Raw genomic sequence first — 27,066 nt, 5'->3', positions numbered from 1 at the left:
TGAGCACCTTCTACCTGCAAGGTATCACTGACACAATGGTGAGGAAAACAGAACAAGGCAACGCCTGTGCATTCTTGGAATTAACAATCTTACAAAAGATAATCACCTAGAGAAACACAAATTAACGATGAAAACAGGAGCCCAGGACTTACTACGTGCACAGAACTGCTTTTTTAACTTGTCCAGCTCTGCCTCTAGGCCACAGCTGTCCACTACAGCAGCTACCAGCACGTACCTATGGAGCACTTGAAATGTGGCTAAGTGCCACGTTAAAACAATATTGTGGACATCTTAGGTTATAGAAAATATCAACAAAATTAATCGTACCACTTCTTTTTAGGTTTTTTAATGCTTTCCTCTAAGGTCAGTCACTGATATTTGTTCACTGTATCCTCAGTGCCTACCAGAGAGCTTGCCACAGAACAGGACTCAAGAAGCAGCTCAGGAAAGGACGATGAGCCCAAAAGGCAGGGGCTCAAGTGCCAGGCAACAGTGCTTCCCAGAGGGGAAAGGGGAGAGCTGTGCTTGAAGGTCACTCAGGCCACAGGGAGGGTAATGGATCAGGGCAGGCAGGAAGTGCATTCAGGAAGAGGCTATGCAAAGAAGAGGGAACTGGCTGGAATCCATGGTTCAAAAGCCATTTGGGGCTAAAGCTGGGCAGTAGCCGTTCTGGAAAAGCCAGCCAGGGAGATCTGTGCTGCCTCTCTCAACCAGATTTCAGCCCTCCTGCCTCTGATACTCCCATAGATGATAGAGTGATCTTGTGTCTACAGAAGTTTGGGTCAACCGTGCTAAGAACACAAGGACTAGGCTGGATGCGGTAGCTCACACCTACTACAATACCAGCGCTTTGGGAGGCCAAGGTGGGAAGAATGTTTGAGGCCAGGAGCTTGACACCAGCCTGGCAACAGTGACACACTGTCTCTAAAAAAATAAAAATAAAAGTTAGCCGGGCATGGGAACATGCACCTGTAATCCCAGGCTGAGGAGGGAGGATCACTTAAATTCAGAAGTTGGAGGCTGCAGTGAACCATGGATGCGCCACTGCCCTCTAGCCTGGGTGACAGACAGACCCTGTCTCCTAAAAAAAAAAAAAAAAAAAAAAAAAAGACAAACAAAACATGAGACTGGAAGCGGTGGTAAACTTCAATGTAAAAGGCTGCTCACAGACAACATACCTTAATAACACAGTTGAACTCTGACAAATTTCCTCCCATATTATGTCATGGGACACACCCCTCCCTGATCATTTACTGCATAAAACTCTTGAAAAAATAGGTCACCATATGGAATCTTCTACCTTTGTTACCAAAGAGGAAGTAGTGCTTCCTGAACTCAGGGACGAGTGCATAAACTTGCTTTTCTACAATCTGTTAAACAGATTAGAAATAAAGGTGAGGTAGGGGAAGAGGTAATTTTTAATTAAAATTGCAAATGGGAAAAGCAATTACCTCCCTAATCAGAAACACACCCTTCATTATGGTGCATATTTATAGACAATTAAAATTAAACTTGGTCAGGACGAGAAGCTAGAATGATTGTTTAAGACTGAGTGTTAGGCCAGATGTGGTGGCTCATGCCTGTAATCCCAGCACTTTGGGAGGCCGAGGTGGCCGGATTACTTGAAGTCAGAAGTTCCAGACCAGCCTGGACAACATGGTAAAACTCCGGCTCTACTAAAAATACAAAAATTAGCTGGGCATGGTGGTGCATGCCCATAATCCCAGCTACTCAGGAGGCTGAGGCAGGAGAATCGCTTGAATTTGGGGGACAAAGGTTGCAGTAAGCGGAGATCACACCACTGTACTCCAGCTTGGGTGACAAAATGAGACTCTGTCTCAAAAAAAAAAAAAAAAAGATTGAGTGCTAGAAACAGTCTTATGCCAACTATATATAAAAACAGCACTGGAAGTCCTAGCTAGAGATTAGACAAGAGAAAGAAATAAAGGGCCTCCAAATTGCAAAGGATGAAGTTGAATTAGCCTTGTTTGCAGATGATGTGATCTTATATTAGGAAAAACCTAAAGATGCCACCATAAAATCTACCAGAACTGATTAAACTACCTTTGCAAAAGTTATAACTGAGATAATTATTACAGTGAAAGAGATCTGACATAACTGACTCCATCCTGTTTCTAACCTCCAAGCTGTCCTTGCTCATTCCTGGGCCTAGGCTGAACTAACTTTGGGAGGAATTTATAGTTTAGCTTTGAAACAAAGATGACAATGGCCCTTTCCCAAAATAAACCCCTCTTCCTGCCTGGAGACTAGACAGCCTTTGCAGGACTAATAAATTAGCCACAAGTTTAGAAATTATGGTTTAGGAGTCATGCAGCTGGAGGTTGCATAACATCACTATTGTAAAACGTAAGATCAGCGCTTGAGATATTTTGCAGACCCTGTATTCAGTGGATCAGCTGACACCACCCAGATCGATAAACTGGCTCATCTGGTCCTGTGGCCCCCACCCAGGAACCGACTCGAAACAAAAGGGCAGTTTTGACTCCCTATGAGTTCATCTCCGACCCAACCAATCAGCACTCCCAACTCACTGGCCCTGACCCACCAAATTATCCTTAAAAACTCTGATCCCCGAATTCTCCAGGATACTGATTCTAAAAATAATAAAATTCCAGTCTCCTGCACAGCTCGCTCTGCATGAATTACTCTTTCTCTACTGCAATTCCCCTGTCTTGATAAATCAGCTTGGTCTAGGCAGCAGTGGGCAAGGTGAACCCATTGGGTGGTTACACTGATAAATAAATTCAGTAAAGTTGCAGGATACAAAATCAACATACAAAAATTAGTAGCATTTCTATATGCCAACAGCAAACAATCTGAAAAAGCAATCAAGAAAACAATCCCATTTACAATAACTACAAATAAAATTAAATACCTAGGAATTAACCAAAGAAGTGAAGGATCTCTACAGTGAAAACTATAAAACGATGATGTAAGAAATTGAAAAGGACACCAAAAAAATGAAAAGATATTCCATATTCGTGGATTGGAAGAATCAATATTGTTAAAATGTCCATACTACCCAGAACAATTTACAGATTCAAGGCAATCTCTATCAAAATGCCAATGCTGTTCTTCACAGAAATAGAAAAAATAACCCTAAGATTTATATAGAACCACAAGACCCAGAATAGCCAAAGCTATCCTAAGCAAAAAGAACAAAACTGGAGGAATCACATTACCTGACCTCAAATTATATTATAGAGCTATAGTAGCCAAAACAGTATGGTACTAGCATAAAAACAGACACATAGACGAATGGAATAGAGAACCCAGAAATAAATCCATATATTTACAGTGAATTCATTTTTTACAAATGTGCCAAGAACATACACTGGGGAAAGGGCAATTTTTTCAATAAATTGTGCTGGGAAGACTGGATATCCACGTTCAGAAGAATAAAACTAGACCTCTATCTTTCACCATACACAAAAATCAAACCAAAATGTATTAAAGACTTAAATCTATGACCTCAAACTATGAAACTCCTGTAAGAAATGGAGAAACTGCAGGACACTGGTCTGGGCAAAGACTTCTTGAGTAATGCCCCACAAGCACAGGCAACCAAATCAAAAATGGATAAATGGGATCATATCAAGTTAAAAAGCTTCTGCACAGCAAAGGAAACAAAGTGAAGAGACAACCTACAAAATGGGAGAAAATATTTGCAAACTATCCATCTGACAAGGAATTAATAACCAAAATATGTAAGAAGCTCAAACAACTCTACAGGAAAAAAATCTAATGATCCAATTTTAAAATGGGCAAAAGATCTAAACAGAAATATCTCCAAAGAAGACATACAAATGGCAAACAAGCATACAAAAAGGTGTTCAACATCATTGATCATCCGAGAAATGCAAATCAAAACTACAACGATATAATCTCACCCCAGTTAAAATGGTTTATATGCAAAAGGCAGGCAGTAACAAATGCTTGTGGAGATGTGGAGAAAAGGGAATCCCCGTACACTATTGGTGGGAATGTAAATTAGTACAACCACTATGGAGAACAGTATGGAGGTTCCTCAAAAAACTAAAAATAGAGCTATGACATGATCCAGCAATTCCACTGCTGTGTACATACCCAAAAGAAAGGAAATCAGTATACTAAAGAGATACCTTCTCTCCCGTGTTTACTGCAGCACTGTTCACAATGGCCAAGATTTGGAAGCTATCTAAGTGTCCATTAATAGATGAATGAATAAAGAAAATGTGGTACATATACACAGTGGAGTACTATTCAGCCATAAAAAAAGAATGAGATCCTGTCACCTGCAATAACGTGGATGGAAATAGAGGTTATTATGTTAAGGGAAATAAGCCACATACAGAAAGACAAACACTCCATGTTTTCACTTATTTGTGGGAGCTAAAAAAAAAAAAATTAAAATCACCCCAGTCACTGAGCCACTGCCGAGGACTCAGCAGCCTCCCCCTTGGGTCCCCTCGCTTCCCTACTTTCCGTACCCCCTGCCCGCCGCCTTCCGCAGACCGTTTCCACCAAGAAAAAGAAATCAGATTGTATGTCCACTATCCAGAACCTCCACTCTTTCAGCTACTTTGCTAATGCAAGTATGGGTGATGACCTGCTTCCTGCTGGCACTGAGGATTATATCCATATAAGAATTCAAAAGAGAAACGGCGGGAAGGCCCTTACTACTGTCCAAGGAATCGCTGATGATTATACCAAAAATAAACCAGTGAAGGCATTTAAGAAGAAGTTTGCCTGCAATGGTACTGTAATTGAGCATCCAGAATATGGAGAAGTAATTCAGCTACAGGGTGACCATCGCAAGAACATATATTATGCCAGTTCCTTGTAGAGCTTGGACTGGCTAAGAATGATCAGCTGAAGGTTCATGGGGTTTAAATGCTTGTGGCTCACTGTAGCTTAAGTGAGGATTTCCTTGCAATGAGTAGCATTTCCCTTCTGTCCCTTGTCACAAGTTTAAAAACCTCACAGCTTGTATAATGTAACCATTTGGGGTCCGCTTTTAACTTGGACTAGTGTAACTCCTTCATGCAATAAACTGAAAAGAGCCATAAAAAGAAATGAAAACAATTGAACTTATGGAGACTGACAGTAGAACGACGGTTACCAGAGGCTGGGAAGGGTGGTTGGGGTGGGAGTGGGGATGGTAAATGGGTACAAAAATATAGGTGGATAGAATGAATAAGATCTAGTATTTGATAGAAACAAGGTGACAAAGGTCAACAATAATTTATTGTACATTTAAAAATAAGTAAAAGAGTATAATTGAGATGTAACACAAAAGAAGGCTAAATGCTTTGAGGTGATGGAAGCTCCATTTACCCTAATGTGATTATTATGCACTACATGCCTGTATCAAAATATCTCATGTACCCCATAAAAATAAATACCATGTACTCACAATAATTAAAAATTTAAAAAAAAATACTGAAATCATAGAGCAACAAAAAATAACAAAGCTTGAGTCTCCAGGAAGCAAAGATGTCTACCCATCATGAGAATTCTAACCAGACCCAGGCACTCAACTACCATGCTCCCCAAACGAAAACTCCACTCCAGCTCAGAGCGGAGGAAAAGCAACTTTCACGGGAACTTATGTGTAAAAACCACGAACAAAGGCAAGAACCGAAGAGACCCCAAGGCAGGAGCAGGGCCTGCACTGCAGCTGCCAGCTGGCCAGACCTCATTAATTCTCAGGGGCCAGGTGGAAGCTGACCTTCAGTTTGTCAAACAAGTTTTACAGAGTGAATTTATCACAAAAACCAGAGGTGGGGATGTGTCCCAAATATTTCTGAGGAAAACCACTGTTTCAAACCACTTTAAAAGCATCTGTTTGGAGTTTCCAAACTCTTCTATAGGTTCCTCTCAAGTTACCGAGGAGCCTCTTCCAATCTCTGCTGCTCAGCTGAGCTGGAGCCAGAACAGGGGACAGGGACAGTGTGTGGGGACAGTGGGGACGGTGCCCAGTGCGGGTAAGGGAAGTCCACCACAGGAGAGACCACCACAAAGCTGTTCACTCATTTTCCACACCTGTGCTGTCCAACAGGGTAGCCACAGAGGAATGTTTCAATCAAGATTCATTCAAATTTCAAATTCAGTTCCTCGGGACTTGCTACCTTCTGCAAGAGCTACAGCCACCCACGCAGCACAGTGGCCTCTGAATGTCCCCAACCCCACGCTTCTCTTCCTCCATTTATGGGCCCCACTGTACCACATGAAGGAGGTGCCACCCGGAGGCCCTGGCCATGGTTCCCCCATTGGCTCAGCATCAACATCACTCCATGGCCACCATCCTCCATGTGGGGGCTCCTCTACCTCTTCTTGGTCCCCACAGAACCCTACGGGGCCTCCATCCTGTGTCACCACAGGCTGAATGGTGCGGGCCAAGCCCACTATCTGAGGAGATGACCTGGCTCAGGGTGGGCACACGCGGCCTGCAGGCCAGCTTTTATCCAACTGTGAGCTAAGGGTGTTTCCAGACAAACATTTCCAATGAACGAAAGGACAGGGTGACAGGAAAGACCAACTGAATCCCAATTAATTAAGATAAATGTTATGCCCCCCCAAAATAATTCCTCTCTTCCCCTTAGGAGACCTGCATTACCAAAAAATTGTACTCCATTATTATTTTTATATTTTGAATTTCATTAATAAAAAATTTGTAGATATTTATCACCTCTCTTATGTAAGTACCTACATACGGCCTTGAGGCCCACCAAACCTAAAATATTTACTATATCTGGCCCCTCACAGAAAAGGTTTGCTGACCCCTGGCCTCAAGGATCCGTGCAAAATGCCTCTCCCACAGCACCAGAGGCCCCTGCACCCCGCTCCTCCCAGCCCTGACAGGGAGCCCACACTGCAGGCAACACAGCACTGGTTTGTTCCCAGCACCCTGAGTTCTCAATGCGAACCAGCAGAGGTGGGAAGAGGCTGGCTTCCTTCTTGGAACCCAAAGATGCTGCCCTGGGGAGAGCAGAGGCCTGCAGCACTCAGGCAGCCCCGGTACGCTCCGCTCTCCTGTCCTATCTCCTCTCCCCTCGTTCCACAGACGAAAGGCCAGCCTGAGAGGAAGGGACATTTCTGAAAGACAGTAGACAAAACACAAAACAAAACACATCCAGGTCTGTGCCCCAAGGGTGGCTTTGCCAAGAAGAGTCAGACAGACATTCAGATGGCAGCTTTGTCTCACCACACGTTCGACTCTTCAGAAAGTAACAGGGAGCATTAATGACAGTGTCAAATATTTCCAGAAGCCTTTTGGGAAGCATAGACTTGCACTGTGGCCTGTGGGCTCTGTTTAAAGCCAGAGCAGTAACGAACCTCCCTCCTTCTGGGAATAAAGCCAGGCCTGAAGAATAGCAGGTGTCGCTAAGAATTAGGATCAAATAGACGTCTGAGCTAAGTCACAGCTGAGGAAAGTGTGTGCCTAAGGACAAATGAGAAGGGTGTGTTTTGGTATTATCTTAAAAAATTAAAATTACTCAGAGTAAATATACATCCGCAACAGAAGACATGGACAAGCTGTCCTAACACTCCTCAAAACAGCCCCCAACTGGATAAACCGAAATGTCGATGGTAAAATGAATAAACTGATGATGGACATTCATACAACAGAATGCTACACAGCAACGGAAGGGAACAAACTTACCCCAGAACACAAGTGAATTTGACAAAAATGTTGAGCAAAAGAATACATGCAGTATAAAAAGTTCAAAAATAGGCAAAACTAAATTGTTTTATGTTTAGGGATGTACACCTTGTTGGCAAACTACAAACTGAGGCAAGCTGAGGGTCGCAGTCAGGGCAGGTGCAGCCTCTGAGGGCGTTACGATGGGACAGGCCTGTGGGGCGCACTTGGAGTGCTGGCCAAAACCAAGCTTCATAATCATTCTTTTTGTTTTTTGAGACAGAGTCTTGCTCTGTTGCTCAGGCTGGAGTACAGTGGTGCATTCTCAACTCACTGCAACCTCCGCCTCTTGGGTTCAAGCGATTCTCGTGCCTCAGCCTCCTGAGTAGCTGGAACTACATGTCTGCACTACTACGCCCAGCTAACTTTTGTATTTTTAGTAGAGACGGGGGTTTCACCATGTTGGACAGGTTGGTCTCGAACTCCCAGCCTCAAGTGATCCACCCACCTCGACCTCCCAAAGTGCTGGGATTACAGGCATGAGAAACTGCACATGGCCTTCATAATCATTCTTTAAATGCCATTTGTATCAATAGCAAAGACATGGAATCAACCTAGGTACCCATCAACGGTGGACTGGATAAAGAAAATGTGGTACATATACACCATGGAATATGCTGCAGCCATAAAAAAGAACCAAATCATGTCCTTTGCAGCAACATGGATGCAGCTGCAGGCCATAATCCTAAGCAAATTAACACAGGAACAAAAAAACAAACACTGCATGTTCTCACTTATAAGTGGGAGCTAAATGTTGAGTACTCACGACATAAAGAAGCAAACAATAGAAAATGAGGACTACTAGAGAGGGGAGAGATGTGGAGACGGGCTGAAAAACTAACTGTTGGGTACTATGCTCAGTACCTGGGTGATGGGATCAATCATGCCCCAAAACTCAGCATCATGCAATATATCCCATGTAGCAAACCTACACATGTACCCCCCCGATCTAAAATAAAAGTTGAATTTTTAAAAAAGATCTCATTGAAAAAAATTTTTAATGCTACGTGTGTGTATATATAAGATATATTATTAAGAAGACAAGTAAAGTTAAAGCGTCTTTTAAAGAAAAGAAATTAGAGTTGGCAAAAGAACCAGAAAATGTTGCCAAAATGAAAGTGAACTTCAGGAGTAATTTATTAGCCTAGCATGTTGGTTGACCACAGGAAGCAAAAGGGACTTAGGAATCCCTTAGTCCCATTTCTAAACCATCAGAGAGAAGCTAGAGACAGAGGAAACTGAATGCAGGTCGGCCAGCTCAGGCCTCAGGCTTTTCTCCCCAGCATCAGGCGCTTCCCAGTTACTCTGGGAGGTGGTTTTGGGCAATCTTACTCAACTACTTAATCCAGTCTTACAAATAACTTTTTCTGAGCTCCTAAAGTAGCAATTTTGAGGGCAGGAAAACAGAAAAGAAACACTTCTTTCATTTTTCTCCTAGATGGCTTCCTTTCTGAGATTCCATTCCCATCTTGACTAGAACCGGGTGGTGGCAGAGTTCACACCTCTGCAGAGGAAGGCTAGCCTGGGTAACAAGGTGCACCCAGACCAGCAGGCCCCCCAGCAGTGAGGGAAGCTGGCCTGTGTACATGCAGCTGCCCACCATCCACATAGGAACAGCACTGAGGACAAAACACAAGTAAGGCAGCTCTGCAGAAGATGAAAAGGCACCTGGCATGGTGGCTCATGCCTGTAACCCCAACACTTTGGAAGGCTGAGGTGGGCAGACCACTTGAGCCTAAGCATTTGAGACAGGCCTAGGCAACACAGTGAGACCCCATTTCTACAAAAAGTACAAAAATTAGCCGGGTGTGGTGGTAGGTGCCTGTGGTCCCAGTTACTGGTGAGGCTGAAGCAGGAGGATCACCTGAGGCTGGGAAGTCGAGGCTGCAGTGAGCTATGATTGTGCCACTGAACTCTAGCCTGGGCAACAGAGTGAGACCCTGTGTGTCAACAAAAAAAAAAAAAAAAAAAAAAAAAAAAAAAAAAAAAAAAAGATAAAAAGGCAATCGTTTTTATAAAAATTCCAATTTCAGAAATAGAAAATTACAAGCTTATGGGCTGGGCGTGGTGGCTCACACCTGTAATCCCAACACTTTGGGAGGCCAAGGCTGGAGGGGGTGGGTGCAGATCACTTGAGGTCAGGAGTTCGAGACCAGCCTGGCTAACATGGTGAAACCCTGTTTCTACTAAAAATACAAAAAATTAGCTGGGCGTGGTGGCACGCGCCTGTAATCCCAGCTACTCGGGAGGCAAAGGCAGGAGAATCACTTGAACCGGGGAGGTGGAGCTTGCAGTAAGCCAAGATCGCGCCATTGTACTCCAGCTTGGACAAAAAGAGTGAAACTCTGTCTCAAAAAAAAAAAATAAATGAAAATCACGAGCTTATTAAATCCATTACATACACACACACACAAATTGTAAAAGCAAAGAAAAAAATAAACTGTTATAAAAGAGGATAGACAAGCGATATATCAAACACTTAAACTCTGTTTATATAAAGATACAGAAAGAAAATAATCGTTGTTGTCTTAGGAAAAGTTGGAGGAATTTTTTGTTTCCCCACTTTTAAACTATCATTCACATGAATACATTATTTGGTAATTTTTTCTAATTAAAGAAAATGAAAAGTACTTCAATATCCTACACTTTGTTACCTTTTTCTCTTCTCCTCCCATCAAGCAGGGTATTGAGGAGTGCTTTAACTCTGAGCACAAAAATGTGTCAAAGGGACAGATTAAACAATAAAGAAAACAAAAATACTCAAAACTGTAGTCCCTCGGTCTCCATGGGGGATTAATTCCAGGATTCCCTTGAATTCCAAAATCCAAGGATGCTCCATTCCGTAACGTAGAATGTTGTCATATTTGCATGTAACTTACACACATCCTCCCACATGCTTTAAATCATCTCTAGATTACTTATATCTAATGCAACGTAAATGCTATGTAAACAGTTGTTATACTGTATTTTTTAAAAATTGTATTTTTCATTATTTATTTATTTTTTTGAGATAGGATCTCACTCTGTCTCTCACTCTGTCCCCCAGGCTGGAGTGCAGTGGTGTGATCACAGCTCACTGCAGCCCCCACCTCCCAGGCTCAAGTAATTCTCTTGCCTCAGCCTCCTGAGTAGCTGGGAGCACAGGCACATGCCACCACACCCGGCTAATTTTCAAATTTTTTGTAGAGACGTCTCCCTATGTTGCCCAGGCTGGTCTCAAACTCCTGGGCTCAACTGATCCTTCTGTCTCAGCCTCCCAAAGTGCTAGGATTAGAGGCATAAGGCACTGTGTCTGGCCAAAATTTGTATTTTTTAAATTGTTGTATTAGTTTTTATTGGATATTTTTTCTTGAATATTTTCCCCTTTAGACCCTATGTGACTGAACACGAGGATGCAAAACCCACAGGTGCAGAGGGCCAATGGTGCACAGGGAGAAAAAAACTCTGGAAGAGGCAAAGGACTCAGTCACAGAGCGCACCTAGACGAGGAGAGAAGATGGTGACAGGAGACTGAGTTTTTGCTATCACCTGAAAACTTTACCACAAGGATATATTCACGTATGACTTGCATGGGAAAGATTAACAAATGATGAGCGAGAAGACAGCTCTGGGTGTACAGAGGAGCAGCACATGAATGCAGCCTGCTGGGCTGAATCACTGTCTCCAACGCCCTGTGCATCGGCCACAGTGGCCGTCAGAGCTGGGGACTCATAATGAGAACAGCAGAGGCCCGGACACACTGGAAATACCATCCAAGGAAGGAAGGTTCCTGATGGGGAAGGGGACAGTGGTGACGCCAGCACGGGCCCCCCCAGTCTCTGGAAGACATGCCCGTGGAAGCAAAACCTTTTCCCAAGGCCAAACACCAAAATATGCCTCCCTCCTTTCCCCACAAGTTGTTTCTGCAAAGAAGTTCCAGCAGTACTTGTGTTTAGTTATTATTATTATTTTTTGAGACAGGGTCTTACTCACTGCCCAGGCTGGAGTGCAGTGGTGTGATCTTGGCTCACTGCGACCTCTCTCTCCAAGGCTCAAGTGATCCTCCCACCTCAGCCTCCTGAGTAGCTGGGACTACAGGTGCACACCACCATACCTGGTTAATTTTTGTATTTTTAGTAAAGATAAAGTTTCCTCAGGTTGGCCAGGCTGGTCTTGAACTCCTGACCTCAACTGATCTGCCTGCCTTGGCCTCCTAAAGTGCTGGGATTACAGGTGTGAGACACTGCACCTGGCCTTCCAGCAGTACTTTTAAAAGGGAAAAAAATGGAAAAAAAAATGCCTAACCTATTATAGAAGAACCAGGCAAACTGTGCCCTCAGCTGATAACCTCCAGACGGCCGTCGACTGTGCCTGAAGTGGACGGTGTCATGCGGTAGGAACAGGTAAGTGAGAAAACCCGCGTAGCTCTAAACCCACACATACTATGAAAAAACGACACATGAACAAGGAGAGGCTGCAGCCTCCTGAAGTTTAAGGAAGCAGCGCCCGGAGGCACTCCCGGGAGGTCTGTGCCTCGGAGGCTTCGGTGGGAGCGCCCCATGGCTTTCATGGGCTTCGCCAGGATCCCTATCTTAGAGAAATGGAAACAGATGACAGTGAACTCCAATTCTGTCAAAAGGCTTCACATCCTGACTTTTATTTAGGGGGAAGAAAAGTCTCTGGGAGCTCTGGGGGAGTGAGAAAGGAAAAGCCACATTTTGGCAAGATCACCACTGCACAGCAGCAGCAGAAACACAGCAGCACGGGGCAGCTCTGGGCAGAGCCCCCCAGCCATCCTGGTGCCCTGCTCTAGGGAGAGCCACAGTGGCACAAGGGGGCCTGGCCTGGGGTCCCCTGACACCCACATTACTGAGCTGTGGACCCTGGGAATGGCAGGAAAGCAGACCCAAGGTAGAAAATGGGCTAGCTCAGGAGAAGAATCACAAACCAGAGGGGACATGACACCAGAAGGTGCTGGGCACATTACTGACGGGCAGCGGGGACACCGAGACAGTGGAAAGCCAGCATGCAGCCACCGCCTGGGCCAGGCCCTCCAGCCTTGGAGATGCAGAAGGCAGCTGAGCTCAGAGTCTGGGAAGGTGACCTTCAGCTGGGCGTGAGGTCAGCCTTCCACATCTTCCCAGTCCCAGAAGACAATGGAATCCTAAGCCAGGCTGATTTCCCCAGGAAACGAGGCTCAAGCCACATGAACTTCACTTTAGTCAAATAAACAGGGGAGACGTGAGATAGCCGAGTTTTCTTTTTGAACCCCGCGTGAAAGAGACCGAGGACTTTGATTCCTGAGGCCACGGCGGTCAGCCTGGAGACGCCATCATCACACCGTGTGCTGGGGCTTCTGTCCCAGTCGGCATGCCAGGCTCTGCCATCCAACTGAGCCCCCACTGCTGTCCACTAGTGGTCACATTTGTGTGCTGTGTTCCTTTAAAAAGTACAGCTTGTGACTGTTAACAGAAGCTTTAAGGAATGGATGCATTAAAAATGAGAAAACCCAGTGCTGGATCCCTTTGGAGACAAGTGCATCAGTTACAAATCACTGGTTCTGGATTCTGGAATGAGACTGACTTGCTTCTAAACCAGGCTCCAATTACTAGCCACGTGACCTCCAAAAACGGACTCCACCTCACTGACTTCTGTTTCTTCATCTATAAATTGGGAATAACAATACCTGCCTCACAGGAGAAGATCACCAATGCTTATGTGTCTGCCATACAGTCGGCACTCAACATCTAATAGTGATTACCAGTGTCCTCCGGTTCTCAGAGAGAGGCTAGGTGTAAACTATGCCAATTAAAGTGGCTGTTAAGAAGACGCTGTTACCCCAGGACCATCTCAATCATTATGACAAATACTTTTCAGGTCTGATAATGTTTAGAATGAGAAAAAAATCTCTAAGAACAAAAAGACTTTACAGCTCATACCAGCCTTTCATTTCCACTAATACGTTTTTTTTTCATCAACATTTAAATTTTTCAAAACTTCATCCAGGCATGATGGCAGGTGCCTATAATTCCTAGCTACTGAGGAGGCTGAGGCAGGAGGATCGCTTGAGCCCAGGAGTTTGAGTCCAGCCTGGGCAACGTAGCAACACCCTGTCTCTAAAAACATTGTTTTTCAAAACTTTTCCTGGTGTGCTCGTGTGTTTCTCTCTGACTCCCCACGGGGAGGGGCACATGGCAAATGGTGGGGTGAGGCGCTCTGGTCCAACTGGCCTCTCTCTTGAACACTGAGGGTTAAGGAAGCAGGGCATGAAACCCCAGGTCTTAAGTGCAGGGGTGAGTAGGAGTGGCCACCGGGGTGTCCACCCATCCCCTCCTCGCCTACCCTGACTGAGGTAACCCCAGGTCTGCCCCTCTCCCACCTGGGACACCACCAGCAGGGCCTCTCCCCTGCATGTGGCAGTCCAGCCAGGCGGAAATCTGCCCCCTCCCCCTACACTCAGCCACACGGTTAAAGGTTGGGGGCCGCACTGGACAACCTCCAAACTCCCAAAGTGCTCCCAGGGAAAGAAAGGCCTACTGTGCCACTCAGCTCAGCTCACTAGCATTTGAGAGAAATACTTTTAAGTTACCAAGGCAGCAGTAGGTGTGTACTCTAAAATCACACCTAGGGCCCAACTCCAACTACCATACAGCAATTTACACTCCACAGAGCACTTTTACTTCCATTATCTTTACTGCAATATGTACAACCACTTGTGAAATCACCACCTCTTTCCCCAGCTTAAAGGAGAAGAAACTGACTCAAAGAGTTTAAGTGACTTGCCCAAAATCATGTGTTTGGCTTTGAACCGATGAAAGGCTGGGAGAGCTCCAGCCAATGGAGGGAGGACAAAAGCCAGCTTCCAGGCTGTGCTCCCACTCCCACTTCCCAACAGCCTCACTTCCAGAGCCAGAAGTGCTGGCTTTCTCTAACATTTGGGCATTACCCCTGCTTTCTCTAAACCCTGTTCCACTAACCCCAGCCCAGCTACAGGCAAGGGGGCTGCTACTTCCACACCAAGAGTGCTGTCCACCCCTTCACCAAGAAAGCTGCCAGCGGCTCTCCTCCACCCATGCTGGCTCCTGCCACCCCAAGGGGCTGTCATACGGCTCCCAGCACACTAGCATTTAAAGTTCACCAGGGGCACGAGAATCTAAAGTTCACCAGGGGCACAAGCACAACCCCCCTGACCACCCTGGGTAACCAATTCCTTCTTTCAGAATCTTCTGAAGGGCCAGGGTGGCGAAGAAGCAGATAGAGTAGGGGCAGCGTCATCATTTGCATGTGTCCAGGTTACAGAATCCGGGGCTCTTCCTGGGCTTTTCAGAGGGAAAATTAAAACCCTGCTATCTTTAGTCTTTCATTGCTCCATCTTCCACTTCTCAGTTCCTGTTTCCCACCCAAAAGACTTGACCCCATTCCCCTATGGTAGAATGGGAAGCAGGGAGGAGAAAAGCCCAGAATGGAGAAGGGAGAAGAAAGGCAGGAAGGAACCACCAGGCTTGCTGGGGCCCTGCACAAAGCCAACCTCTGTATGCAGCAGAGATTGTTTTCTAAAAAAGGAGTGTGACGATACAAACAAGGCCACGTGCCTTTTAGAGCCTGGCCAGCCCCGTGGCCCTCTCCAGCTTCTCCCACACAGAGGTCATGGGCCCCGCTCCACCTGCAACTCCTACCCCAAAATTGGTCATCTCTAGGCATGAACCTTTCATTTTTCTACAATCCAAGCAGTGAGGTGATGGGAGAGGAGGAATGAGCTGGGGGAGGGCCCGAAGGTGCACAGGGGCCAGCCAGGCATCCTTCCTGCCCCCGGCAGCAGATTCTGGATTCTGCTTCATCCTCATGACCCAGGCTTATTGCGGGAGTCACTGCTACAGATGAAGACCATGAGCTTTCATTCCCACATCTCCACACACGCATTACTTGATCACCTGGGCCTCAGTGTTCATATTCTTAAAATGCAGGCAGTAATACCTACTCAATACAGTGATTGTTGCCTTGACAGTTGGAGAGTCCCCGGGTTGGTGGTGGACCCTTCCCCTCCCACCTCCATAGCAGAGCCATCAGGTCATCGGATTGGTGCCTGATTCTGGGGGAGAGGCCAGCCTGCCTGGGGCCTTGTAAGTGGGGTTCCTCAACCACAGAGTTTCCCAGGTAGGGGAGGAGGCGATGGGCAGACACTGGACAGCCATTCCCAATTTTAGACCTGGGTTCCATACTCTGCTCCACTTAGCCCAAGGACTATGCAGGACCCTCCAGGGGCTCATCAGGGTGCAAGGGAGCTGAGAAGGCATGGGGGACATTTAGCATCGGCCCCCATCCCTGGCCCCAAATGTGCAGGGCTACTTTGCCTGTCGGCCTCAGATGAGTTCATCTGAAGATCTCTGCGCTAAAACACACACACAAGGCTGGGTTCTGCTGCCCTCAGTGGAAAGCAGTCCGCCCACTGGTGCCACACTCCCAACAGCGGTCCAGCCTCGGGGCAGGGGGCCCGAGAGCCCCAAGGAGCAAGGTGGAGACAGAGGCAAGGGCCAAAGAGACGCAGATGGTGCTGTTCATTTTTGTTCCTTAAGGTTTTGGGCTGAAAACTGTGCCCTCTGACAGCATCCACCTACCAGGGAGCAGGAGTACAAGAGGAGGACTTGAGAGGTACAAGCCAGGCTGAGGGGTGGGAGCCTGGAGAGAGCAGCACCCCAGCCTGGGCAGCCTGGCAGGAGAGCAGGGCACAGGAAGCAGGGGCAGAGGCAAGGAAGGGCAGGGTCCCTGCCACTGCAGGATGGCGCGGAAGGGACAGGAAGTACAGCAACAGGCAGGGATGGCCCTTGGCTATGCTGCTAAGGTCAGCAAGGGCCATTTATTTTCAGCGTTGAGGGATGAATGTTTCTCCCCAAGGAAGGGCTTCAGCCTATTAGTTTTACTTTCTTTGTTTGTTTTCCATCCAAAGAAAAGAAAATTTGAAACCCCAGCTAACAGAACAAGAGGGGAAGCGAGGGGAAGGGCTCCCTGGGCAGCAACAAGTAAGGGGAAGAGGCTGAACCTCCGTCCCACGGACTGGACCACCGCCCAGAGCAATTCCCTTCCCTGCTAAGGGGACAGTCAGGCCTGCAGACACCACAGAGAAAAGGCCGAAGAGCAGGCCCAGGGTCCCGGTCTGGCCCCGCGAAACTGGCTGCAACCCCAGGAATACCACTGGAGGGCTGCAGACCCCAGTCTGTAATCAGGAGCATGGACCTACACACTCCAAAATGCTGAGTCCTAAAAGCAAAGACTGCATGTAATGCTGCTATGTTTAGTTTCAGAAGTGAAGGGGAGAGAAAGAGAGAGACATAAATAAGTAAAAGTGAAGATCGTCTGTTTCTCAGCCAGAATGCTGTCTGCTCTGAAGCTGATCTGTGGAATATTTACTGTTCCTCAAGAAACCTAAAGAAGTTGCAACAGCCACAAGAGACTCAGCAACTTCCCGGGGTTCCGCCTGCTCAAGCCACACCGCCCCAGGACCCAGGAAGGTTTGCATTTGTCGTAGGGACTGAAAATCATGCGTTGTGCAAAATGAGAAGATGAGTGTGGCGGCAGGGGCACCATGGAGACTGTCACCTACTCGGATTGGGGCCTTAGATGAGCCACTTCTCCTCTGAGCTTCTAGATACAAAATTCTATGAAAGTACCACCTTTAAAATAGCTTGCATTTTAGTTATCTTTCCAAGAAGGAAATCTTACAATTACATCCAAACATATGTGAGGTAATGGATTAATTTTTTAAAGGAAAGTAAGACTCCTGACCAAAAGTCTCAGAAAAAACAAAAAATAAAAATAAAAAAAACTACTGATTCCTATCAATACTGTGAATAGCATTTATTTCAACTTTACAAATAAATAGCTGGTAATCATAGAAAAAAAATTTTTTTTGAAACGAAGTATCGCTCTGTCACCCAACCAGGCGTGAGCCCCCACACCTGGCCAAAAGTAATTTTTAATGAAGAACTCCACTGCATTTCCCTGGCTTAGATTTCTCAAAGTAGATGGAAAGAAATGAAATGTGTATATCAGTATATCCTACCCAAAAGTCAGGGTACAAATGTGATGATACCAGCACTGGTTGTCGGGGTAGCAGTAATAACAGGCTTCCAACTGCATAGCACCTCTGAAAGTGCTTTCACACAGATTATGGCACATGACTCTCCAACCTGGGCAGTGGGTAACACAGGCAATCTTATCGCAACAACAGAGAAAGTAACACTCACAAAGGTATTTTTCCAAGGCCGCATAGGTAAGGATAAACCAAGATGTCACCTTTGTATTCTCTTTTTTTGCTTAAAAACCACTTTCAGGCCAGGCACCGTGGCTCACATCTGTAATCCCAGCACTTTGGGAGGCCGAGGCGGGTGGATCACTTGAGGTCAGGAGGAGTTCAAGATCAGCCTGGCCAGTGTGGTGAAATCCCATCTCTACCAAAAATACAAAAAAATAAGCCGGGCGTGGTGGCGTGAGTCTGTACTCCCAGCTACTCGGGAGGCTGAGGCAGGAGAATCGCTTGAACCTGGGAGACGGAGGTTGCTGTGAACGGATATTGTGCCACTGCACTCCAGCCTGAGTGACAGAGAGAAACCCTGTCTCAGAAACAAAACAAAACAACCACACTTTCACATTCTCCTAGCCTGTTCCTTCCGACATCATGTACTGGTTCATTAGTTTGTTCAAGGTAATCTCCTGTTAAAAAGTTAAGAAACAATAAACCAAGAAAATAAAGCTATTTTAATTTTGCAGGGTAAAGTTTTAAGCACCTATGGTCATTCCATAATGCTTACTAAGTAGGTATATCCTTCCTACCACTGTTTGAGACTACTATAAAACAGTCTCTGCTTTCAGACTTAAAATTTCCCAAGGCAATTGAGACTTTTCATTAGCTGAACCCTAAGGAACAAGGATAAACTGTCACTCCTTCAGGATGGGGGCCCACGCCTTCTGATCTCTGAATCTCCAGCACCACTGGAATGCCCGACACATGTAAATGCTCCATGAACACTGAATGAATGAAACCATCCTCTGCTGCTCTTTAGTTTCTACCAAACGCCCTGTGACAGGCTGTTAGGGAAAGACACCCTGAAGCAGGTAACACAGGCACATCCTGAAGAAAGTGACAGGCTGTTAGCAGGCAGGAGGCACTCCAGCCAAGGACTTGGAATGAGTCCATCAGCTATGCTGGCCCTTCCCAGCCCTTGGCTGCAGCAGGAGGATGAGGATGGAGAGGAACAAGGACTGAGAATGGACAGGACAAGCAGCTAAGAGACAGTCATGCTGACACTCGGTCAGTGCTTTTTTAAAACCCAACTCCTCTGTCACACAGAGGAAATGGATTAAAAAGGTCTCTTGCTGGAATACAAATTGCTCAAATGCATACCATCACATCCCCAGAACGGAATCAATGAGAACACTGAGGCTGTTTTCATTCATTTGAAATTGGCAGTTGGATGCCAGTGGCCTGCATTTTCATTTCAATACTCTTCCAGTTACACAAGACAGAGACAATTCTGATTTGCACATGTAAATAGAAACAGATGGCCACATTCTTTTTTAAAAACAAAATCCAAAAGCTTTGGAATAGTAAGAAATTTGTTTCAACTCTCTACCACTAACAACATCTAATATCTCCTTGCAGTCCTTATCTCAGACATGTTAGACAAGAAGCATCTGAAACATAGATTGACTGCTCAGCCCATGGACAGCATCATCATGGCACAGCACGTTAAACGCTAATTTCTTTGTGTACGGTTGACACTGCTGCTTTGCCTGACATTTAACTGAAGGCAGCACACGCATATACACCCTCGTGCTAAATTCCAACTTTTAACATCCTGGCGCCCACTGACATGCTAATTTTTTATCTTCATCACCCCAGAGCTGGCACATGGTTGGCACTCAATAAATATTCATTAAATGAATTAATTGGGCTGCCAGAATTACTTGCTTTTTTTTTTGCAGGAGACCCCAGAATAGTTTTTCTCCTGCCATTTCTATGAATGTCTGAACCCGCAAATATGTCAATGACTAGGGAAACTATAGTGATGCACTGGTCATTCTATGACTTTACATCTACAAAGGTTCCTTCATCAAAACAGGGCATTAAAAACAACTAAGCTACAAAGCCAGATCACTGGAGCAACTGTAGTTTATAACCTGCTTATAAACCCCAGTTCTTAAGTCCCTCAATGCCTAGCATGCTACCTACCAATAGGCATACAAATAAATCAGATGATCTTGTGCCCCCAGCCCAATGTTTACCAAGACTTCAAAGTGTCTTGGTGAGATCACCTCCCTGCTACAAGATGCAAACATTAGAGTATAAATCTTTTCAGAAAACTTTTTAACAACTGTTGGAAATTTTAAAGATAAAAGCAATACAGGTCAAGCAGACCCCTGAAGAACCTCTGGAGCACCACACGGTGCCGGCATCAGCTCTGCCCCTGACTCCCTTCATCAACTCAGGCACCTCCCTTCACTTCTGTAAAGCTAGGTGGCTTGAACTCCATAATCTCTGACGACACCATCTGCCGAATCCACGGCAAGGACACACAGAACCAGAGAGGCTACTTCATTAAGCTGCAGTGTGCATTTACATCAAATCAATCATTACATAGTAACAAGGCGATATGAGGCCATCTTTTTAAAATTCCATAGGAGAATTTAAGTAAATTGTTAGATCCTTCCAGTTTTTTCTGTGTGAATGATTTATCCCAGCTTCTAGGAATATGTGCAATATTATTCCATAGAGCACATCTTTCAGAATCTTGTTTCAGATTATTGTTACTTAAATAGTCCATTTCTCCTGAACAGCCCTTCAGGTAAGAGACATTCAATACTCATGAGAATCTCTACTCTCATGATGCATTTTATGACCTAAAAGCCAACTTACATGGTACAAGTATAGACACATACATTAAAGGAGATATACAATGGCCAAGATTCTGGTTTCATTAGTTACCAGGGAAATGTAAATTAAACTACAATAAGATTCCATTACACACCCAGTAAAATGGCTGATAATGGCAAGCACTGATGAGGAAGTGAAGGAACTGGAACTCTCATACATGGTTAGTGGAAATGAAAAATGATGCAGCCACTTTGGAAAATAGGATGGCAGAATTTTATAAAGTTAAACATACACTTAGCACACAACATGGCAATCGCACTCCCAGGTATTTCCCGAAGTCAAAATATAAAACGTGTCTACCTACACAAAGACTTGTAGTCAAATGTTCATGGACGCTTTATCCATAATAGCCAAAAACTGGAAAGAACCCAAATGCCCATCACTTGGTGAACTGATAACAAGTAGTACCCCTTATCTTCAGGGAATACATTCCAAGACTCCCAGTGGATGCCTGAAACCAGATGGTACCAAATCCTATATATACTGTGTTTTTTTTTTCTATACATACATACCTATGATAAAGTTTAGTTTATAGGCCAGGGACGGTGGCTGAAACCTGTAATCCCAGCACTTTGGGAGGCTGAGGTCGGCAGATCACTTGAGGTCAGAAGTTCGAGACCAGCCTGGCCAACATGGTAAAACCCTGTCTCTACTAAAAAAAAAAAAAAAAAAATACAAAAATTAGCTGGGGGTAGTGGCACACGCCTGTAATCCCAACTACTTGGGAGGCTGAGGCAGGAGAATTGCTTGAACCCGGGAGGCAGAGGTTGCAGTGAGCTGGGATGATGGCACTGCACTCCAGCCTGGGCAACAGAACGAGACTCTGTCTCCCTCTGTTCCTCAGGCTGGAGTGCAGTGGTACGATCTCTGCTCACTGCAACCTCTGCCTCCTGGCTTCAAGCAATTCTCCTGCCTCAGCCTCCTGAGTAAGTGGGACTACAGGAACGCACCACCACACCCGGCTAATTTTTGTATTTTTAATAGAGACGGGGTTTCACTATATTGGCCAGGCTGGTCTCGAACTCCCGACCTTGTGATCCACCCACCTCGGCCTCCCAAAGTGCTGGGATTACAGACATGAGCCACCGTACCCGGCCAACAATATACTGTAACAAAAGTTACGTGAATGTGGTCTCTTTCTCAAAATATCTCGTTGTATGTACTATTTTCGGACCTGGGTTGACTTCAGGTAACTGAAACCTTGCAGAGTAAAATGCAGGTAAGGGGGAACTTACTCTGTATCCATATAACAGAACATTATTCAGCAATGCAAAGGAGTGGTTTAAGGACATATGCAACATTGTAATCTCCAGGGCACTAGGTCAAGCAAAAGCAATCACACACAAAAGGTTACATACCCTATCATTCCATTTATACGGAATTCTAAGAAAGGCAAAAACTGTAGGGACAGAAAGCAGCACAGAGATGCCAGGAGGCAGGAATGGAGGAACCAGCTGAAGAGGGGAGTTCTGCGTGATGGCACTCTGCTATGTTACAACTGTAGGGTGCTTACAGGATTTCACAAAACCCACTAAACTGCACACATAAAACTGGTGAATTTTGGCCGGGCGCGGTGGTTCATGCCTGTAATCCCAGCATTTTGGGAAGCCAAGGCGGGCAGATCACCTGAGGTCAGGAGTTAGAGACCAGCCTGGCCAACATGGTGAATCTGTCTCTACTAAAAATACAAAAATTAGCCAGGTGTGGTGGCGGGCGCCTGTAATCCCAGCTATTCGGGAGGCTGACACACGAGAATTGCTTGAACCCGGGAAGCAGACATTGCGGTGAGCCAAGATCACGCCATTGCACTCCAGCCTGGATGACAAGAGTGAAACTGTTTCAAAAACCAAAAACAAAAACTGGTGAATTTTATTGTATGCAGAGTAGACCTCAATTCAGCTGACTTTAAAAACTTTTTAAAAAACAACAAAAAATGACTTTTGTTTCTTTGTTGCTTCAGGATTGGCTGGGGCTCAGGGATGCACGGGCAGCTTTTGAGGGCTGCAGTGAACAACTAAAAAGTCAAAATGCTTGGTGTAGAACCAGTGATCAGGCCCACGCACTATCTGCTTGTGTTCCTAAATTCTTTTTTTTTTTTGAGACAGAGTCTTGCTTTGTCGCCCGGACTGGAGTTCTGTGGCGCGATCTCAGCTCACTGCAAGCTCCGCCTCCCGGGTTCAAGCCATTCTCCGGCCTCAGCCTCCCAAGTAGCTGGGACTACAGGCGCCCACCACCACGCCTGGCTAATTTTTTTTTTTGTATTTTTAGTAGAGATGGGGTTTCACCGTGTTAGCCAGGATGGTCTCGATCTCCTGACCTCGTGATCTGCCCGCCTCAGCCTCCCTAAGTGCTGGGATTACAGGTGTGAGCCACTGCGCCCAGCCGTGTTCCTAAATTCTTTAACTGTCTTCCAAAGGCTTTTTTTCTGGGCGGGGGGGGATTGGGGGGACAGGGTCTCACTTTGTCACCCAGGCTGGAGTGCAGTGGTGTGATCTCGGCTCACTGCAACCTCCACCTCCTGGGTTTAAGTGATTCTCGTGCCTTAGCCTCCTGAGTAGCTGGGCGTGTGCCACCATGCCCAGCTAATTTTCTGTATTTTTAGTAAAGACGGGGTTTTGCTATGTTGCCCAGCCTGGTCTTGAACTCCTGGCCTCAAGTGATCCACCCATCTCGACCTCTCAAAGTGCTGGGATTACAGGCAAGAGCCACTGTGCACAGCCCCAAAGGCCTTATTTAAAATGACTCTTCCTATAGTCCCTGGTTCATCAATTACTCTCAGTTGTCATCTGCTCTTTGACCTTCAAGGATGAGTGGCCTCACTCCAAAGCAGTCCTAGCAGCTGGTGTCAGGCATGCCTGCCCTCCCTGGCCTGAGTGACCTCTCTCCAAGGCGCCTCACAGTGTGTTAACGGCTTTTGTGACACGAAGGCTCTCCTTCCAGCATTTCCCAGAGGGAAGGTTTTGTACAGGCTAACACTCTAACATCTACTGGAGTACTTCCCAAGTACATCTGATTTATTTCAAATAACTGATGAACGAAATTCAATGAGCTACAGATGATAATTTAAAAAAAAAAAACTAAGGAAAGAAAAAAATAAGCAATGTGGGCACAGGCTTCTCATTCCTAAAGCTCCCTGTCAGTGGCCTCAGGCCCATCTCTGCTCCGTCCATCACTGCCAGGAAACTCATATTCAGTCTTCCTTCCTGGCAGCTGTTCCTCACCCTCAGCCACAGCCACCTTCCCCTTGCGTCATTCCTGAAGGCGTTCCATTTGCCACGCTGATGTCCTCCAGCCACTCCACTTCCTCATCACAAAACCGAAGGTCCCCAGGAAAGACCCCATGAATTCAACAAGGTGCGCCCCTCGCCTCCCAGCTGCTCCCTTCCCCTTCTGCCAAGGGTCAGTGAGTCCCCAACTCAACAGCTGGGACGGAGGGAAAAGGAAAGTCAGATGAGGTCATGCGTTTTAGTAAAGTGTAAAATGCACATGTTATCTTTACTTATTAAGCACACAAAACCCACCCAATGGACATCAAGGATTAGCTGTTCTGCTTCGAGCTTCTCAATTTCTCCACATGCTTTGCGCCCAGACCCACTGAGCAGCCAGACTCAGCCAGATTCCCTAGGTCTGGGCCCCCACGGGGAAGGCAGGTCCCCCAAGCCTGTTACACATGAGCACCGAGCAGATGGAGCCCAGAAGGTAGGAGGGAGTGGGACAAAGTCAAACGCCAGCCCCACCCTCACAACCTCAGTCCCCTTCTCTGTAAAATGAGTGACTAGAGGGAAAGCCACAGGGCCCACCTCTACTTGCGGAATAAACTCCTGATGTGACAACGCTCTGGCCGCGTTCCTCCTTTCAAAATCTCCTTCGCGATCTGTTTACCAGCCCTCCACGCTCCACTCCCATCCACTTATTCCCTGAAGAACCTGTGGGTTTCCACACCTCAGTGTGTTTTCTCACCTCTAATCTGTCTCCAATTCAAACTACAGATCCTTCAAGATCCACCCAAATGCCACCTCCTTGGTGAGCCTGCCCACTCCGGGTTCCCATCTTATCTCTATAAGAAATTGACTTTCACCCCGCCTCATTTCATAGGTCACTGTTTTAAGCTCCCTGGGAGCAAGCCCCGAGTCTTGTCTATTTCTGTATTTCCACCATGGTGGTCTCAGCCCTTTGCTCACAGATGGCCCATGGTGGCTGTGCTGAATCACATCCCTAGGACCCCGCAGTTATAGCTTAATTCCACAAGGCAGATTAACAGGAAGACTGCAACATCTCAGGGGCTGAGACACCTCCGCTCCACCCTGGCTCTGATTCGGAGCTCCCGAGCTCCAGAACCTACTCCTGTTCCACTCTGGGTGCTCACTGCTTTCTGCTTCCAACCTTGTTCGACAGTTACCTTGTTCGATAGTTATTTGTGGCCTCAGCTTAAATGAAAGAGCACCATGCTGTATTTGCCTTAGGGGCCGTGCAATGTGCCCTGTGTATCCTTTTGTACCCTCTGTGGAATGGGAAAACACTTTACACCTCCCAAGGCTAAGTGATTAAAGATCTGGGGCCCCAATTCCCACCCAAGGGTCGCATGTCTGGCATCCTGCATCCCTACTCCCATCTTTAAAGTCATGCATGGCACCTGGGGTACCGCGAGAACTCCAGGAGCCCTAGGGACAACTGTGTATTCACATGTCGTGTTCTTTCCCCTCTTTCCCTGGTGCTTAGGCAGGAAGTCTGGTCAAATACCATTTGCTGAATTATTAGTAATAATTACCATGTGTGTAACATTCCTTACAGTTTCTGGAGTTTTATACAACAAACGTTACATGACCACTTTGTGTCAGGCAGCGTGTTAAATGCTAAAAATTATCCTGACAGTTTCTGCCCCCAAGGAGATTATAGGTATTATTTTAGCTTTATGAAACCCTACAAAGCAATTGAGGTAGATATTATTTTCCTCATGTTACAGATGATAAAATTGAAACTCAAGTGAGTAAGCAAATATTCCAAGTAAGAAAATGGAAAGAAGGGAAGAGTTGTACACCCAGATTTGACCCCAAACCCTGCCCTCCTTCCACGTGGCATGTAGCCTTTTGACGGGCAGAAGAGGGTGGCCCAGTGTTCCTACATACTTCTCACAGATCCTGAGCAGGACCAGCCCAAAACAAAAATCTGGAAGCCTAACAGAGTGTTTTCAGGGTAGCCTCTCTCTGATCATGCCCCTCGGTCATCCTCTGCAGTGTCCCCACGTGGCCCTGCCCTCCTCTGGGGGTGGCAGTGCATGCGGCTCCCCCGCCAGCCTGGGCATGCCTGTCTGCAGTTCCAGGAGGCCCGTGCCAGCAACCTCAGCCCAGCGCCCAGCCTCACTCAGGCTGTGAACTTTCTGTCCACACGACAGTGTCGGTGCTCCACCCTGCTAAGTCATGGCTATGCAGTCTATGTGATGGGTCAGCCTGGCATTTCCTTCCCAGGAATTATTCACAGGACGTCAGCAATTCTTCCTACTGGGCAATCTTTGCAAGCTCCTAGGGGTTGTCTGGAGCAGGCATGGCATCATGACAGTCCCTCAAATTACTCTCCATCAGAGCAAAGAACAAGCCCAAGTGAGTGGCTCAAGTTTATCAGAATGAAACCCATTAGACACCACAATCATCAGAGAAATGAACATATATGGGGAAGGCATTGCCGTCCTCTCTAGAGACATGAGGGCAGGATGGGGCAGACAGACAGGCCACGAGCAGGCTGAGCCACAGACCAAGTTCACTCCAAGTTCACTCCACATTCAAGGTGGAGTTTGAGGCTAAAGCTCGCGGCAGGAAGAACAAGGCATAAGGCCATTGCTGTCAGACAGAGGAAAGAAACTGGAGCTAAGAAGGCCCCAAGAGGGCCAGCCTGGCTCCACCACAGACTGGCTGTGTGGCCTCAGCCACAAGACAGCCTCTCAGCCCCTACATGCCCAGCCCAGCCACAAAACATGCAATCTGTCCATGAGAATGCTAAATTAAATCTCCTCTAGACCTAAAATTCTAGCATCCTATGTATTCGGGTTGGGGGGAATTTACTCAAGTTAAAGGACAGCATTATTTTACACAAATTACCTCCTTCTGGATTTGGGGACATGGAGAGCTTCCATGACAGGTGGACACAGGGCCAGCCTCGTTGCCACCTAACACTGAGCTCACATCAGAGTCGACATCAGGAAGAATTCAGAGACACTAAAAAACTAGGTTCAGGGACAGGGTCCCTGGCCATAAAGAACTGCAATCTAATTGAAATATACAACCTACATGTCAAATGGTGTAAGGAAATTTACCAAGTGGCTGGTAGATAGGAGTGGAAGTTACAAGCAGAGTAAACAGTGGAAGCAATGAATTCCCACGCCCAGCCAGGGCCTGGGTATCTAAGACCTCACCGTCAGCGTCTTGCCTAGTTCTAGGTGTGTTTATGCTGAACACACCTC

The 27,066-nt window shown here is 46.2% G+C and overlaps 1 protein-coding gene and 1 pseudogene across 2 annotated transcripts in view; one reads left to right on the top strand and one right to left on the bottom strand.

The window, feature by feature from the left end:
- ASAP2 (ArfGAP with SH3 domain, ankyrin repeat and PH domain 2) overlaps nucleotides 1-27,066 on the bottom strand; it is a 199,725-nt gene that overhangs the window by 130,502 nt on the left and 42,157 nt on the right. The gene's annotated exons all lie outside the window — the stretch shown is intronic.
- On the top strand, nucleotides 4,497-4,846 carry LOC115831465 (annotated as a pseudogene).

The sequence above is a fragment of the Nomascus leucogenys genome, chromosome 19, assembly GCF_006542625.1.
Source record: "Nomascus leucogenys isolate Asia chromosome 19, Asia_NLE_v1, whole genome shotgun sequence".
Classification (NCBI taxonomy): Eukaryota; Metazoa; Chordata; class Mammalia; order Primates; family Hylobatidae; genus Nomascus; species Nomascus leucogenys.
The sequence above is the reverse complement of the archived record's forward strand: the minus strand, read 5'-3'. Positions and strand labels throughout refer to the sequence as shown.